The following is a 19,209-nucleotide window of genomic DNA, read 5'->3' as shown; positions in this document are numbered from 1 at the left end:
TAACATGTTACACAGTACATTCATTTTTTTCAATAATATGCAATATATATCCATAAATCTCTGTTTACAATTATGCATCGTTCAAAAAATGCTACTGCAATGTCAGGAGAAATAAATAGCTCCGGCAGATAACGTCAGCTAACAAGGAATACACATCATAAACTTTGACTAAATATGCATGTTTTACATATGTATGGCAAGATAAACTTCTTCTAAATGCAATTGCTATGTTACAATTATTTTTAACGTTACATTTGGCGTTTACTAGGCTATAATAGAGAGTCGGCGCTCTCATTTAGCATGCTGACTCCTCTATCATGGAGTCGGCAGAAACCCAAAATGAAGACGTAAATATTCCCTTACCATGGCTGTTCTTGCTTCAGAAGACGTGGAAGGGTTAATACTCACCAAGTTAGCGTTCAGTTTGCAAGTCTGTGTCTTTCCGTTCTCAAACTAGACACTTTTCGGTCGAAATGTATGCAAATTTCAAGTGGCTGCGCACCAAAACGTCGAAAGTATACATTATATTTCGAGTAAACTTGTCAAACTATGTTTATAATTAACCCTTAGCATGTTATAAAGGTCTACAGCAATCGTGAGGGCGAACAGATTAGCACACGTTGTTCAGTCTGTCCTGGGAGAAAGAGAGAGAAATATCCAATCTCCCATTGGTGAAACTTTTTTTTTGCGTCACCGGGACGTTTGGTCACGCTGAACGTCTCGTGAGCACGTGATTCTCACAGTTACAGGCCTCATCGAAAGCAGGCTTCACGCTGAAGACATAGAACGTGTTTCCATGGTTATAGCTCTTTGGGAAGTGTGAATACAGTGACGTCAAAGTGATGGCAACTTTTCCCATTACAAGAGAGACTTTGGGAGAATGCATGCCCTGAGACTTCTGCTTTAGCTAGAGACAACATTTAAACGGTTTTATAAGCTTTAGAGTGTTTCCTATTCGATAACAATTTTTAATTGCATATATTAGCAACTTTTGACAAAAATTTATCATGGTTTATATGGGTGCCGAATTCCTCTTAATTTCGGCTGTCTTATTCTCCGGCAATTCCACGCCTAGTCATGGTGACTTATCTTTTTCCTCTTTCTCAAATTGTGGGCGCCTTTGTACTTCTCTTAGCATAACTTCTAGAGAGCATCGGTTCACGTTTTGATTGCCATGGAACCCTTTGTTACCATTGTGTGGGTTGGGTGCAGGAACGTAGCGGCCAGGTTGATTGTATCGGTATTCGCTTCGCTGGTGACGTTCTTTATAGTTCTTTTGACCGCGGTGGTTATTGGTACCGTGGTATCATGGTGGATACCATTGTTGTGCTTCATCTCTCACCGCTCCTATCCCCGATGACGCACCCTCTCACTGGAGTGAGTGCTATTTTGGAGGGCGTCTGTCGCTTGTGGCATTGTGATCTAACTTTCTCAGCCATTCTGCATAGTTTGGGTTTGCGTGGGTGAGGGTTCAATTATTAGCAGGGGAATGGGGGGGGGGCACCCACCCCCTCTGATAGCTTGCTATCTGGGAATTAAACTTTAATTAACCTGAAAGCGTTGCTGTATCTAGGTTAAGCTTAAAAGGCCTCATTGGTTGGAACAAATGAATTTGGTCCTTATCCGAATGAGAACCTGGTAAAAAGGTTTGTTTGGCAATTTAACTTCCTTGATCAATCAAATGGGACAACGATATCCAATCAGTTGAGATTGGTTGGATATTGTAAAGTTTAACCAGTTGAAGACATTTTGCCCTCACATTGGATTGCTGCTTGATTCTGAAAAATTGCTGCTGATTCTTCACCACAAGGGGTCCCTTACCCCTGAAAGCTGAATCACCCGGGATTCCAGCAAAGGCAGGACTTCCGTCAACCAATGCGTGGGATTTTCCGCTGTAAACAAAGGATAATGACTTTTCTCTGTTAGCTTAGCTTCTAATGCAAATCTAGACGTTACTAAGCGCGAGAGACAGAGTGATGATAACCAAACAAATATATCTTCCCAAATTTCCTTAATCGGCTGACCCGTATGTCTTAGCTCTGGAAATTAATAATTCACCTTACACAATCTGAACCTTGGTCAGGTATACAACACCGGAGTCAATCTCTCCCTGCTAACTGGGTTGCATGTGCAGGAAGCACACACCACTCAACGACAATCCTGCCTACTGCTCTTTTGGGTATAACGTAAATTGCTACACAGTTCCTGTAGACTGAATTCAACAGTAGGGCCTAATTCTGTCTTAGATGCATCACATGGGGCACCAATATGCCATGACTTGACTTTAACATCAATCTGAAGACTGTTATTTATCTAATTACCTAACTATGTTTAATTGTTGACCGATTAAATGAATCATGTAACAATTAACCGTTAGCATCTGGGGCACCACGAGAGCGGTTCTTTAAAGAGTTACCATCTCCTGAATTAAACTCTAAAATGTCTTTACCTATCACATTTATAAACAGTCAACTTATTCATCTTAACCTCGTATCATATTATCGGTCTGAACAGAGCCTTACTTATTATTCAGTACTACACAAATTAGTTAAATGTTTTATTTACTAGCTAATTAAATAATAAACTCATACACTTAATACGTTAAAAACAGGTCCCTAGCAGAATGACAACAATGTGGCTGCTTGTTACAAAAGACATGGAGAGGGAGGGAGAGAAGGGGACATAGACATTTAACATTGGTACTCTCAGAAACTACTCTCACTTACAGTGACCATATACTTTGCACACGAACTGCCGCCCGCTTTGAGTAAGAAATCATGAATGTATTTACGTGAAATGCCTTGGTTCACCGGATCTCTTTCGGTGAACAGGGCCGCCTTGGGAAGGGAGTTGGGTCCACAAGGGTTCCAACAAGTCTTCTACTGTTGTTCTTCTCTGTAGTTGTCCGGTATCCGGTGACTTGTGATGTAGTCAGAACTACAGAGTTTATTTTCCTTCCCTTTCCTTCTTGAAGATGCTTCTTTAAAGATAGGCTAGCTAAGCGTGTCGATGGTTCCCAGTGGGGTGATGAGAGTAGCATAATACGATGGTTTGAGCAGAGTAGTATAATGGTCCTCCTTAACTTCTTGACGCTACCCATCCCTTTAGCGGGATAATTGTCATCAACAACCGCTGAATTGCATAGTGCCACATTCAAATAATATTACTACAAATATTTATATTAATTAAATCACAAGTGCAATATAGCAAAACACAGCTTAGCCTTTTGTTAATCCACCTGTCGTGTCAGATTTTGAAAATGTGCTTTACAGCGAAAGCAATCCAAGCGTTTGTGTAAGTTTATCGATCACTCGACTAAACATTATGAACACCTAGCATCAAGTAGCTTGGTCACGAAAATCAGAAAAGCAATCAAATTAATCGTTTACCTTTGATGATCTTCGGCGGATTATGTTCAGAGGAAAGAGCGGTCACGAAAACGCAGACAAATTCCAAATAGTATCCGTAATGTCCACAGAAACATGTCAAACGTTTTTTATAATAAATCCTCAGGTTGTTTTTAAAATATATAATCGATAATATATCAACCGCAACTGTCTTTTGCAGTAGGAAAGGGAAAGGCAATGGCTGCCCAAACTCTGTTGCGCCAACAAAACGCTGCTGGCACCCGGCCATACAATGACGCGATGTTATCTTTCTCGCTTATTTTTCAAAATAAAAGCCTGAAACTATGTCTAAAGACTGTTGACACCTTGAGGAAGCGATAGGAAAAGGAATCTGGTTGATATCTCTTGAAATGGAGCAAAGGCAGGCTATGGAACATGGAGAATTCAAAATAGAAGCCACTTCCTGGTTTGATTTTCCTCAGGGATGTCTGCTATGTTAATTTCTTTACTCATCATGTACACAGTTTGTTAGAACTGGACAGTCATGGCAGCGTATTGGGTAGACCTGATGTACCCATAATACTGTTGCATGGAGAGAAAAAAAACAGATGTTGTGCTATTGAAAATCCACCTAGTGTGTAATGGAGCTGTTTAGCCCTTAGGTAGCAGGGGAGTCGGGACAGAGATAAATGTTGGGATTATTGGAGATAGTGACATGTGAAAACAACCCCTCTTTGCCAAGAGATTTGTGGAACAAAAAGTTAAATGTCAAGCTAAAGGATCATTTGATTTGATCAGTTGAGGACCGACAAAAAAAAGCTTGGTTTACGAGAAAGTGAAGAGCTGGAACCCTTCCTAGAGTAAATTATCTGAACCCAACTGACTGCTAGATTATTACTCAATTGAAATTAGCCTTCCCCAGCTGTGACCCATTATGGTACTTAGTTAGCATGGAGTGCTAAAGGCTAGTGTTTTGGGATTGTTGGAAGGTTATGTCCATTCGCTGTTGTAGCCATCGAATTTACATATTTGTATGTTGAATATTTAGTTTAGCAGCTTGTTGTAAATGTGTTGCTTAACTTAATTATCAACAGGGTTGTTTGGCACATGAGAGATGGAGAGCCCTGGAGTTGGGGCATTAAGTGTCATGCACACAAGTTGGTCCACCATGTTGCACTAATCTTGGCCAGTTGCCCACCTTCCCCACGCACAGTGGTGTAAAGTAACTAGTACTACTTAAGTCATTTTCTGAGGTATCTGTACTTTACTATTTATATTTTTTTGACAGATTTTACTTTTGCTCCACCTCATTCTTAAAGAAAATATATCATTTTTTCCTCCAAACATTTACTTGAGTCATTTTCTATTAAGGTATCTTTATTTCTACTAAAGTATTACAGCTAACTATATTATCCACCACTGCCCACACCTCAATGAGCCTGGCCTCTCTACAGCAGCCAGCACGCTCTGCGCTCGCTCTCTCTGTCATCTGCCCTGTCTATGGTGCTGAATGGGCTACACTGGTAGAGTCGCGTTAGCACTGTCCATGGTGCTGAATGGGCTACACTGGCTGAGTCGTATTAGCACTGTCTATGGTGCTGAATGGACAGGTTCCTGTCCGAATAGATCCCGTCATTGTAAGATCTGGCAGAAGTCTGCAATGTAGTCGGGCAGGAACTCAACCATAGACTGGCTGAGCCCTATGAGTGCTGTCCTTGGGGCTGAAAGTAACACTATTGTTGTTACAGAATCTTAGCTGTGTATCTCTTGGCTCTTTTTGAGTTGTCAGTTGTACGGGCAGAAGGTAGCCTAGCGGATAGAGCGTTGGCCCAGTAACCGAAAGGTCACTAGCTCGAATTCCTGAGCCTCAAGGTGAAAAATCTGTCTATGTGCCCTCGAGCAAGGCACTTAAGCATAATTTGCTCCAGGGGCATTGTACTACTATAGCTGACCCAATAGTAGTACATAGCATACACCGGATAGGTGCAGTGAACATACACTGGATGAGTGTATGAAATGGTGCAGTGAAATGCACCGGATAAGTGCATTTCACTGCACCTATCTTGTGTGTGTTAGACATGTTTATTCTATGTGGTCAACAAAATTTCCCTGATAAGAGGATTAGTAGAAATTCATACAGCCCTCATGGCCCAGTGCGAGTTCCAACCATTCAATAGCTTGTTAGTGAGGCAGATTGGGGAATGCAGGGTGCTGCTCCAACACTGAGCCTCCTGCCCACATCCGAGTGTTTGTGCTACTGTGTCTGTGACTGGTGAGCAGCTGCCAAAGGCAGTGTTCCTCCTATGGGAAATCAGCTTTTTATCAGTGTGTTGCCCTGGGACAGATGTGACATGATTAAAAGCAGAGGGAGGATCTATGACAAGGCGGTGCGAGGTGTAATAATTGACAACCACACCTGTCCCTGAAAGAGGGGACTCCAGCCATGTGGGAAGGCTTACTCTTTGAATCTATTACAAGTTGTGGGATGTTCAAATGATTTAATGTTTAGAGGGTAGTGCTTACGGCCTAGTACATCACTGGGGCCAAGCTTTCTGCCATCCAGGACCTCTATACCAGGCAGTGTCAGAGGAAGGCCCTAAAAATAGTCAAATACTCTAGCCACCCTAGTCGTAGACTGTTCTCTCTGCTACTGCACAGCAAGTGGTACCAGAGTGCCAAGTCTAGGTCCAAAAGACTTCTTAACAGCCTCTACCCCCAAGCCATAACACTGAACAGCTAATCAAATGGCTACCCAGCCATGCTAAACAAGATATACTGAAAAGATACAAATACACATGGTTGCTGTTTTATTTCTGCTCTTTTGTAATGGACATGATACAGTATGTCTTTGTTTTTGGTAGCTGGCTTTAAAGTGCACCCTGCATGCCCTCATGTCGTCAGAGATAATGAAAACAAGATAGAATTTGAAAATCGATGTAGGTCTTTACACGTGGAAGGTGGAAATAGCCACGCCCTAAACCATGTGCAGCTATTCCTTCTATCACATATCAATATCACCGATCTCAGATACCTCAGTATTTTTTATTTACATGGGCATCTATTTCCTGGTTCACAGTGCACAGATGCAGTCTCTTTAGAGTGGGGGATAGAGAGGGATGAGGAGAAAAGGGAGAGAAGAAAATGACTGCTGTGATGTTCCCTGCAGTCCCATCACAGCAGCCCTGATGTCACGTGTGGTTCAGGTTGGAGCAGGTTGTAATAGGACAGGGCCTTGTGGTGACCTGGCAGAAAGGCACTATATGGGGTGGCATCCGACCGTCGCATGGATCTTTGTCTCACAGCGAGATCTCAGCAGGGACCTTGTAACCGAGTCACGATTCATTCATTGGTCTCCATCTCCTATATTCATTGGAAAGAATAACAACATCTGTGACCCACCGTCTCATGTTCCGACATTTGAAATGGTGTTTTGTACATTGGATAAAAGTACAGACTCAGAGCTTCAAAATGGCATAGCATACACTGTAGTTGCAGGAAGTAATGGGGAAGTAATGCCGCTTTAAAAGTTGATGAACGTATAATCCCATTTAGGAGATAAAGGAATGCTAACATTGTGCCATTTTCACACTTACTCTACATTAATCCTTGGGAAACATATTTGGAAAATGAATACTTTCACCAAATTGCCTAAATTGTTTCTCTGAACATTTATCTCAGAAAGTGACCCCATTAGGCAAACCACGTGCAGTATTACATTGCCTATTGTTGTATACTAAAGATAACTTTCGCATTGAACAGCTACAGTGCTGTTCTTTATTGACTCATTCACACCCTCTGAAGCCTTAGACCCACCCATCTCTTAAAGAATTCACATTGGAACACGTGAATGTGGCCATAAAGCAGTGAGGTAAAACAAAGAAAATAGTTCAACAATAAAATACTTCATTAACTTAAGTGCTAAAGGTAGTATCCCACAATTAGAAACAAACTAAAACCATATCTAGACCCTATATCATAAGATCCTTTGAATAACTTTTGGTTCAGGTCAGCCAGGTCATGTTCAGGTTGTTGTGTCTTTTCTATCATTAAACTGAAGACTTCGTTTTTATCAAAGATTCTCTGTAATTAGTTACTCGATTAAACTGAATAATCATGTAACTGTAATTAACTAGGAAGTTGGGGCACCAAGGAAAGTATTCAGTTTACAAAGTTATAATTTCCCAATATAACCTTTCAGATATTTTCATATCTGATCAATAGTCTTCTGATTAATGATTTATTTACTTTACCTCACGTTAGTCTCATTCCAAACGTCATAAATTGTTGGTTATCTGCACGAACCCAGTCTTCACTGAGTCATCCATACATCAAATGTCTTAAATCATTTATTTATTACAAACTAAGTCATTCACAGAAATGCATGAAATGTGTTCATACCTCGAGTTCTGTAAGGTGGAAGCAATTCCTTTGTGCTCCATGAAAATTTCACTCTCTATACTGTGTGACCATGAGGCAAGGTTTTCCTTAGGAATTTACGACTTCACTCTGCCCACAGCAGTCTGGTTGTAGAAGCAGAGAGCGGGGGATGGTGTTCGCTGTACTCAAAGAGGGCAACGTCATGTCAAGGTCATGTGCCTGAAAGCGTATTTCTGTCCTATTCTTCGGAGCAAGACATGTTATGTCCATAGCCTTTTCATTGCAAAAGTCCTGGTTCTTCTTAAAAATATATGTTATGTTCGCTTTGTCCAGTCCGGGGGATGCTTTCACATCTCTGGAAGGAAGTCAACATTGCACAGCAGCTGACCTGGTTCCTTCTGAGTGGAAGCTCCTTGGCCACAACAACACAAGGCTCCAGACAATTCAAACTGTAAAAGAGGAAAGCAGAGAAAAAAATAGGCAAGACATTAAAACCTTGCATACCAGCAATAACATTCATTGACCCCCAAGTCCAGGCAATAAGTAAAAGTACAAAGATAAAATACCCGAAGTGTTGCTTGTTCACCATTCGTCATCTCCTTGTACTGGTGACGGAGAGCAGGTTTATGCTGAAAGGCAAATTCCAGAAAAATATGATAAAACATGAATTCATTCATGTCCTATAGTTGTTATTGCTTGGTGACTGCTACAGCTGTACTAAAATGCCCTGCACACACTTAACCTGATTCCATCCCAACAATATCAATGCAGACACAAGATAACTTGCTAGATTTAGCAAACATTTCTCTTCGTAATTACCAGCCGGCTAGATTTTATTTTTAAAACAACCTTAAAATCTATATTCCAATAGCTAGCTAGCTTTTTAGTTATCATATCATCATTGGATGTGTCCTTATAACCTAACATGAGGGTTTGATTAGCTTGCTAATCGATTAGCATTCGCACCACAGTGGCTATTTTCGGTAGCTAGCTAGTTAAATATGACAAACTGGCAAACATGAAAAATATTATCGTCATGCATGCCTTAGCACATCAGCAATCAACATTAACAGCAGAATGCACCTGGATTCGTCCCGCAACAAGCCATCTGTAAACAATGGCACGTTGCGGGACTAAGCAAGCAAGCAAGCTTTGACCTGCGACCTGTACGCTCTCGTTGGCTGTCCCTCGCTTCATACACGTCGCCAAACACACTGGCTCCAGGTCATCTACAAGCCTTTGCTAGGTAAAGCCCTGCCTTATCTCAGCTCACTGGTCACCATAGCAGCACCCACCCGTAGCACGCACTCCAGCAGGTATATCTCACTGGTCACCCCCAAAGCCAATTCCTCTTTGGCCACCTTTCCTTCCAGTTCTCTCCTGCCAATGACTGGAACAAACTGCAAAAATCACTGAAGCTGGAGACACATATCTCCCTAACTAGCTTTAAGCACCAGCTGTCAGAGCAGCTCACATAGCCCATCTGTAAATAGCCCATCCAACTACCTCATCCCCATACTGTATTTATTTATTTGTCTTGCTCCTTTGCACCCCAGTATCTCTACTTGCACATTCATCTTCTGCATGTCTACCATTCCAGTGTTTAATTGCTATATTGTAATTACTTTGCCACCATGGCCTATTTATTGCCTTACCTCCCTTATCTTACCTCATTTGCACACAATAGATTTACACCTTTTCTACTGTATTATTGACTGTATTGTCGTGTCTTTGGCTATGCCGGATTAAGTGATATGACATGCTATTCTATAAAATTATTTGTCCATAATTAATATCACCTGATTGAGCTAATCATGTAAATGTAATTAACTAGAGTCGGGCATGGGTTGTCCTGGTTGTGATGACTGTGACCGTGGGTTGTCCTGGTTGTGGACCATCGTTGTGGTCCCCATCTGGTGGTCGACCCGGGTAGGGTTTCTGCGAATGAAGTCCGCTCCATGGCTGGACAGCAGATGTCCAGTTGGTGATCGCTGTTGCAGTCCCCCCCTCTGGTGTGGTTGACCCAGGTAGGGTGTCTGCAAATGAAGAAGTCCGCTCCATGGCTGGGCAGCGGATGTCCGGATTGGGATCGCCGTTCCGGACCCGTCGTCTGGTCGTCCAGAATGGAAGATCTGGGCAGTAACTTAGGCAGATGTTAACAACGCACACACACTCATGAAATATATCATTACATTTCCTTCCAAATGAGCGGCGTTGTGGCACTAACTGATGGTTGTATGGGGAAGTTGTTTATGGCTCTATCACTTTCTATGTGTCGAAGAAAATGAAACAAAATGAATGAAAGCATAAACAAAACAAAATATAGTTACGCCACCTTAATCATCTAATTGGACTGTATTCTATCTACGTCCATGGTCTTGGCAAAATGACCCTATCATGGCATTGTCTAATGTCATATCTAGGGCTTTCCTAATTTGTGGGGTGTTGCTTAGGATACTATCCTAAGTTGATAACTATATGAAGTCTACAACTGTAAGGCACTAGTTTTGGGCAGTCTACGGGGATGATTTATGGACTTCTGAGAAGAAAACTGGTGAGTGCTATAGCTGCCCAAAATAAATGTTCAACTTTACTAAGGCTGGTATTTTGCTAGGACCCTTAAGTGATCCTAGCATAAATCCTAATTGGATGTTCCGTTGTGCATGTGCGTTTATGCTTACGCAAGCACACATGTCAAGGGAAGGAAACCAAGTATCCTGGCAGATTACAACTTGTTCAGATTGAGTCTGACGTAGTCAGGTTATTTTCAGGTCAATGTCTGGAGGTCAGTCAGAATTGGTGTCGAGGGAGTCTGTAGTAGTTTTACTACCAGTCACTGTCTTCCACTATTGTAGTAGAGGTAGGATTGAAGAAGTATACTTCATAGCCATGTTATCCAACGTCATGACAGTATGTTTGTTTATTCCATGTGTAACTCTGTGTTGTTGTATGTGTCGAACTGCTTTGCTTTATCTTGGCCAGGTCGCAGGTCGAACTAAGTTTGTCCACTTCACAGAGGAGACATTCCCAAATGGAAATATGCAAATACATGCCATAAAGACGCTAATAGGATTTCACTAGCTCGTGTTTGGCTTTGCCCACCTCCTTGCTTGTTCTGCCCACTATGTGTCACGCCCTGACCTTAGTTATCTTAGTTTTCTTCATCATTTTGGTTAGGTCAGGGTGTGACGAGGGTGGTGTGTGTTTTAGTCTTGTCTAGGTTTTTTTTGTATATCTATGGGGTTTTGGTATGTCTAGGTATATGTAGGTTTATGGTGGCCTGAATTGGTTCCCAATCAGAGACAGCTGTTTATCGTTGTCTCTGATTGGGGATCCTATTTAGGTTGCCATTTTCCATTTTGGTTTTGTGGGTTATCTTCTATGTTTAGTTGCCTGTTCTGCACTAGTCATATTGCTTCACGGTTTGTTTAGTTCTGTTCAGTGTTCTCTCTTTATTAAAGAGTTATGTTCGCTTACCAAGCTGCGCCTTGGTCTCCTCTTTATGACGACCGTGACACTATGCTTCATTTCTTCCCACTGTAAACGACACAGATGAACTATATTGGGTTAGTTAGAAATATATTTGCTATAATGGTACCTGTATGGAACTGTGTAGCTAGCTAGCTATATAGCTAACAATCGCTAGTAATGAAATTACTTTTTGATACAGTTGAGACAATAACATATGTGCATGTAGCTATTTTAGCATTGTAACTGTAGATGCTTACCGATGTATGGATTATGATGATTCATAGCACACTGAAACACTTTCAAAAATAATCCTTCCCACGCTTCTACCACTCCAGACTGCTTTCGTCACAGAAGATAGAGCTGTGTCAATACCAGCAGCTGTATTCAGGACACCACTTGTATTGAAAGCTGTATCTACACCTTGCATGTTGTCCATGATGAAAATATTAGTAAATCCAATGGGCCTTTTCAAATATCCGTGGTAGCAAAGTGCAGGATGAGCCATTTGACAGAGAAGCCTTGAGTGACAGAATGGGCCTCTCTTTCTCCTGAATGTCCCAGTCCCCTCATTATCTCAACCAATCATGGCTAGGCAAGATTCTGTATTTTCTCTGTGTCTAAATAGTTGAGAATTCACATTTTATTTATATTTACAGATGACATCTGAGTTTGTTATTAAGGCACATGTAAGTTCACATGTTCAAGAAGGCATCTCTGAAACCCCAAAAATGCATTTTGACTTTTTAAAATGTTTTTTTTTTTTTTACGTTCAAATGCCTACTGGGAGGTAGTGAAATGCGATATACGCCCAGTTTTCTGTAAAGGCTCACATTTTAGACATGCCTCCCCTTCAGGCTCACACTATGATTGCTCTACTTTATCCTTTGAAACTGGCCCAAATGTTTACGATCAGGATATGAGCCATCTGTGCTGTGTGTGCCATGGAGCAGAAGGAGTAGCTGCAGGTAGGAACATGAAACTGCACCCAGACAGAGTGGTTGGTCGGTGGGTCTTTATGTTCCAGACGGTAGGCAGCCAGAGGCCTGGGAAATGCCCCCACAAGCGCCAATGTCGTTGTCACAACAGCAGGGTGGAAGGCTAACAATGGCCTCTCCTGACAGAACCTGCCAGACCATGTTAATGCCCAAACACAGTGTTTGGGGAAAAAATACCCTGGAAGGCTTGGACTTTATTTACCAGAACAGGGAAAGATGCTGCCCTAAGTTGGCTGTCAAACAGGTGTTGTAGAGTACGTTGACTGTGTGGTGCTATTGAGTCAGCAGAGCGACTCAATATGTTTACGGACATATTCAATTACTCCCGATCCCAGCCTGCTGTCCCCACATGCTTCAAGATGGCCACCATTGTTCCTTTACCCAGGAAGGCAAAGATAACTGAACAAAATGACTACCGCCCGGTAGCACTCACTTCTGTCATCATGAAGTGCTTTGAGAGACGAGTCAAGGATCATATCACCTCCACCCTACCTGACACCCTAGACCCACTTTAATTTGCATACCGCCCCAACAGGTCCACAGACAATGCAATCGCCATCACACTGCTCACTGCCCTATCCCATTTGGACAAGAGGATTACCTATGTAAGAATGATGTTCATTGACTACAGCTCAGCATTCAACACCATAGTACCCTCCAAGCTCATCGTCAAGCCGGAGGACTTGGGCCTCAACCCGGCCCTGTGCAATTGGGTCCTGGACTTTCTGACGGCCACCCCCAGGTGGTGAAGGTAGGAAACAACATCTCCACCTCAACACTGGGGCCCCACTGTGTTCTCAGCCCACTCCTGTAATCCCTGTTCACCCACGACTGCGTGGCCATGCACGCCTCCAACTCAATCATCAAGTTTGCAGACGACACAACAGTAGTGGGCTTGATTACAAACAACGACGAGACAGCCTACAGGGAGGAGGTGAGGGCACTCGGAGTGTGGTGTCAGGAAAACAACCTCTCACTCAGCGTCAACAAAACAAAGGAGATGATCGTGGACTTCAGGAAACAGCAGAGGGAGCACCCCCCTACCCACATTGATGGGACAGCAGTGGAGAAAGTGGAAAGTTGTAAGTTCCTCGGCGTACACATCAACGACAAACTGAAATGGTCCACACACACAGACAGCGACAGCGCCTCTTCAACCTCAGGAGGCTGAAGAAACTCGTCACCCAAAACCCTGACTAACCTTTACAGATCCACAATCGAGAGCATCCTGTTGGGCTGTATCACAGCCTGGTACAGCAACTGGAGGGCCTTGCGGCTGAGGGTGGAGCGTTCTGCACAACGCAAACTACCCGACCTCCATTACACCTGTAGCACCCGATGTCACAGGAAGGCAAAAAAAGATTGTCAAAGACAACAACCACCCGAGCCACTGCCTGTTCACACCGCTGCCATCCAGAAGGCGAGGTCAGTACAGGTGCATCAAAGCTGGGACCGAGAGACTGAAGAACAGCTTCTATCTCAAGGCCATCAGACTGCTAAACAGCAATAACTAACTCAGAGAGGCAGCTGCCTACATGGAGACCCAATCACTGGCCACTTTAACAAATGGTTCACTAGTCACTTTAAACAATTCCACTTTAAATAATGCCACTTTAATAATGTTTACATATCTTACATTACTCATATCATATGTATATACTGTATTTTATACCATCTATTGCACCTTTCCTATGCCGCTCGGCCATCGCTCATCCATATATTTATATGTACATATTCTCATTCACCCCTTTAGATTTGTGTGTATTAGGTAGTTGTTGGGGAATTGTTCGATTACTTGTTAGATATTACTGCACTGTCAGAACCAGAAGCACAAGCATTTCGCTACACTCACATTAACATCTGCTAACCAGGTGTATGTGACCAATATAATTTGATTTGAGAGAGAGAGAGAGAGAGAGAGAGAGAGAACAGGCCATAATGTGATCAAGAAGGACAAATGGACTTGCTCAGCTCCTCGTCTCTGGCCTGGCCCTAGAGCCACAGCCACTCAATGATTTATGGCTCTCCTATCCGGAGCTGGGGGCTGGCTGGGGCTGACTTAGGTCCAGAGAGCCCCATGGCTGCTTTATGAATTCTACATGGCATGCCTCAAGGGCAATGAGAATTTAGCCTTGGGCGAGACTGCAAAATAGCACTGCTATGCACGGGGGGAATGTCAAAGAGAAATAAGCAAAGGTGACTTTCAAGCTTTTCAATATACCAAATATGTCAATATTGCTGGGGATGTTAAAAACTCTACTAATCTACCCAAGTCCTGTCTTGATGTCTGACGTCTCTTTTTTGGTGCATGCATACTGTAATATTCCAAGTTATCAAGGAATCATCACTGCCGTATATCTGTTTTGTTTTAGCGTGGTTGTTTCTCTAATGTAGAAATGAGTTCTTTGAAACAGAACCTAGTTAATTGGTTTTAATTCATATTCATTTCCAGTATGCAAGCAGGCTTCCATTTACTCGTTTCTCAGGTGAGAATTGCATTCCTTCGTGGAGTAAGTGTGTACTGTAGCTCCCTTTAAATCCATTGCAAGACATGTTTTCTGAAAACAGAGGCTTCACAGTGGCACTTTTAACATAGTATAATGTATTTGGGCTTCTAATATTGTATTTGTGGGCATTTGCATTTGGTTGAGAGGATGGCTGAAGACTGAAGACTGAAATCTAAGTGATTCATCTCGATTCACTCATCTGAATATGAATAGCTTCGTGAAAAAAAAGTGAGGAGCAGTTGTGTCTGCAGCCCTAGCCCTGAGGCCATGGGAAACTCAAGTCACTGCAATATTCACAAAGACCACAATTTGAAGGGACCAAAGGCCTTTCTTTGCCTTGCGGCAGCCCACCGATGTGCAGGGACTGGTGGGATGGCACTCTACCTCCAGGCCAGATTAGTCAAGATGGTTCTTTAGGCTCTTATAGGGATTTGTCAGATATTACAGTCCTACAGCGCTGATGGTCCTGCTCTCTCTACTGTTACTACTGCTGGTAACAACAGCCAGCAATTGCCTGGCTTCAACGTGGACTCTTAATCAGTGAGAATAAAGGACACGGAGGCTTAAAAGGGGTTCGAGCTGACACTACTTGTCCAGATTCTGGTTTATAAAGACCAGGAGAACCAAGTCTGGTGTGGACCTGCTTTGTCTGTGTGGACCAGCTTTGTCTGTGACTGGACCGCTGCTGGCAAGACAGGAGCAGACTGGATTGAAATCACTCCCCTTATTCGAACAACATGAGATGGTCCACTCTACACTATGCAACAAACAGAGGAAAATGATGTTCATGTTAAGATGTACTGTGGTCCCTCCTATGCACACGGAAACACACTAAAGTGGGCCTACGCTCTCATAGCTTTGCTCTTAATGTACACTACCCACCACATCCCCTGGCCTCGGTCAGCACCATTCAGTAGCAGAGTGGCGGTGTGGAGTAAGTGTCACTGTCACTGTTGTTCTTAGCTATGTTTCATGTTCCCCAGTCACAGTGGTAAATAACAGAGTGACTACATTTTAAATAGTTGCAAAGTTGCATCCACCCACTTCCCCCTGCAATGTGAACTAAAGTGCACTGGGAGCAGGTTGAACACACAGGTGTTGGCGACAGCATGGCAAATTATAGGAACATAACCCAGGTGGTGGCAAGGGGACAATAGCTCACACTGAGCAGCTGGGCCAGTGACCGTATCCATGGCCTAAGAGTGGGAGACACCCTGAGCCTGCTCTTTATTCACAGCTTACACGGGCATGCCTTTGACTGGTGCAGGCATCCGTTCAACAGGCAAGCTAATTTATGGCGGCGCGTGGGGTTGAGCCGGAGGGCAGTAAATACTGGAGAAGAACATGTCCTTTCCCTCACCTTTCCTAATAGCCAAGTACTCTGCCTTTCCATGTAACCTGTACATACCCCAGCCCACACCCTCGCTCCCCAGCCCAGGTCCCTGCTGCACCAGGAGAAATGTCACCCTGTAATTCCATGAAAATAACTGATGGGGTCAGTGAACGTCACACTTGGTGATTGTAAAATGGGATCTTTCAGCATGAGAAATGTGGAGTGCACAGTAGGGGCTCTCCTTATCTTGAAACACTGGGCTCCGATACATTTCCCCTACTGCACTGTGGATTCAGGAGAAATCACAGGGCTTAATGTGAGGAATGCAGACTGAAGGAGTTTGCTCTTGACCCCAAACTGAACTGCTGTCTCCAAGGAAATGGAGGAGCTAGCTTCTGCACCAACTGTTGGTGGTTGGTGGTAGTCTAGCGATCAAGAGTTTTGGACCAGTAACCGAAAGGTTGCTGGTTCGAATCCCCAAGCCACTTAACCCTAATTGCACCTGTAAGTCACTCTGCATAAGAGTGTTTTCTAAATGACAAAAAAATGTCAAAAATAATTATACTGAACAAAAAATATAAACGCAACATGCAACAATTTCAATGTTACAGTTCATAAGGAAATAAGTCAATTGAAATAAATAAATGAGTCCCTAATCTATGGATTTCACATGATTGGGATGGGGTGCCGCCATGAGTGAGCCTGGGAGGGCTCCTCACCCACTGGGGAGGGCTCCTCACCCACTGGGAGGGCTCCTCACCCACTGGGAGGGCTCCTCACCCACTGGGGAGGGCTCCTCACCCACTGGGAGGGCTCCTCACCCACTGGGAGGGCTCCTCACCCACTGGGGAGGGCTCCTCACCCACTGGGGAGGGCTCCTCACCCACTGGGGAGCCAGGCCCAGCCAATCAGACTGAGTTTTTCCCCACTAAAGGGCTTTATTACAGAAATACAGTGCATTCGGAAAGTACTTTGTTGAAGCACCTTTCACAGTGATTACAGTCTTCTTGGGTATGACACTACAAAGCTTGGTACACCTGTATTTGGGGAGTTTCTCCCATTCTTCTCTCCAGATCCTCTCTAGCTTTGTTAGGTTGGATGGGGAGCGTCGCTGCACAGCTATTTTCAGGTCTCTCCAGAGATGTTCGATCGGGTTCAAGTCTGGGCTCTGGCTGGGTCACTCAAGGACATTCAGAGACTTGTCCTGAAGCCACTCCTGCATTGTCTTGGCTGTGTGCTTAGGGTCGTTGTTCTCTTGGAAGGTGAACATTCGCCCAAGTCTGAGGTTCTGTACTTTGCTCCGTTCATCTTTCTCTCGATCCTGACTAGTCTCCCAGTCCCTGTCACTGTAAAAACATCCACACAGCATGATGCTGTCACCACCATGCTTCACCGTAGGTATGGTGCCAGGTTTTCTCCAGAAGTTACGCTTGGCAGGCCAAAGAGTTCAATCTTGGTTTCATCAGATCAGAGAATCTTGTTTCTCATGGTCTGAGAGTCCTTTAGATGCCTTTTGGCAAACTCCAAGCAGGCTGTAATGTGCCTTGTACTGATGAGTGGCTTCCATCTGGCCACTCTACCATAAAGGCCTGATTGGTGGAGTGCTGCAGAGATGGTTGTCCTTCTGGAAGATTCTCCCATCTCCACAGAGGAGCTCTGTCAGAGTGACCATCAGGTTCTTGGTCACCTCCCTGACCAAGGCCCTTCTCCCCCAATTGCTCAGTTTGGCCAGGTGGCCAGCTCTAGAAAGTGTCTTGTTGGTTCCAAACTTCTTCCATTTAAGAATGGAGGCCACTGTGTTCTTGGGGATATTCAATGCTGTAGAAATGTTTTGGTACCCTCCCCAGATCTGTGCCCTGACACAATCCTGTCTCTGAGCTCTACAGACAATTCCTTCGACCTCATGGCTTGGTTTTTGCTCTGACATGCACTGTCAACTGTGGGACCATATAAAGACAGGTGTGTGCCTTTCCAAATCATGTCCAATCAATTGCATTTACCACAGGTGGACTCCAAACAAGTTGTAGAAACATCTCAAAGATGATCAATGTAAACAGGATGCACCTGAGCTCAATTTTGAGCAAAGAATCTGAATATTTATATAAGGTATTTCTGCTTTTTATTTTTTAATAATTAAAAACCTCTTTTCACTTTGTCATTATGGGATATTGTGTGTAGATTGATAAGGATTTTATTTATTTAATCCATTTTCGAATAAGGCTGTAATGTAACAAAATTTGGAAAAAGTGAAGGGGTCTGAATACCTTCCGAATGCACTGTAAATAAATCAGCTGTCTGGGTGGCTGGTCTCAGAGGATCCCGCAGGTGAAGAAGCCGGATTGGAGGTCCTGGGCTAACATGGTTACACGTGGTCTTCGGTTGTGAGGCCGGTTGGACGTACTGCCAAATTCTCTAAAATGACTTTGGAGGCAGAGAAATTAACATTAAATTCTCTGGCAACCGCTCTGGTGGACATTCCTGCAGTCAGCAGGCCAATTGCACGCTGCCTCAATACTTGTGACATCTGTGGTAATGTGTTGTGTGACAAAACTCCACATTTTAGAGTAGCCTTTTATCATCCCCAGTACAAGGTGCACCTGTGTCATGATCTTGCTGTTTAATCAGCTTCTTGATATTCCACACCTGTCAGGTGAATGGATTATCTTGGCAAAGGAGAAATGCTCACCAAAAAAAATGTGCGCACAAAAGTATAATATTTACCTTGTGCTGTTTGGGTGGTAGCAGTGGTGGGGTCACTCCAAGGGTCTGTCAGTTCAGAACACTGATGTAATGGATCGGTGCTACAGCTGTGCAAATCCCATACTTTGTTAATACAAAAGATAAGTCATCAAATAACTAGACAAGATTTTAACGAGATAACTGATAACAGATGACCATCATCACACTGCAGTGTATGGATGGACAGGATATTACATAGTATCATTTCCTGGCGGCTGTAATGCTCCTCTAACTTTGTCCTCATTTATCCCGAGGACGTGACGGTTGAGGTGACCCAGAGTGGTGAGAGGTTCCATATTCTCTCATCGTCGGTGACAACCTTTTGGCAGTTTGCCCTTTCAGATGTCTACCCTGAAGGATCGACTGGTTTCTGTTCTGCTCATCAAATGGCTGTGTGGGAATCAATTCCCAAGCTACCCGAGCTAAAAACCTGGCGGTTG

General features: G+C 43.5%; 1 protein-coding gene across 1 annotated transcript in view; it reads left to right on the top strand.

Moving 5' to 3' along the window:
• LOC135573758 (neurexin-2-beta-like) overlaps positions 1-19,209 on the top strand; it is a 104,549-nt gene that overhangs the window by 66,342 nt on the left and 18,998 nt on the right.

The sequence above is a fragment of the Oncorhynchus nerka genome, linkage group LG10 (genome assembly GCF_034236695.1).
Source record: "Oncorhynchus nerka isolate Pitt River linkage group LG10, Oner_Uvic_2.0, whole genome shotgun sequence".
Lineage (NCBI taxonomy): Eukaryota > Metazoa > Chordata > Actinopteri > Salmoniformes > Salmonidae > Oncorhynchus > Oncorhynchus nerka.
The sequence above is the reverse complement of the archived record's forward strand: the minus strand, read 5'-3'. Positions and strand labels throughout refer to the sequence as shown.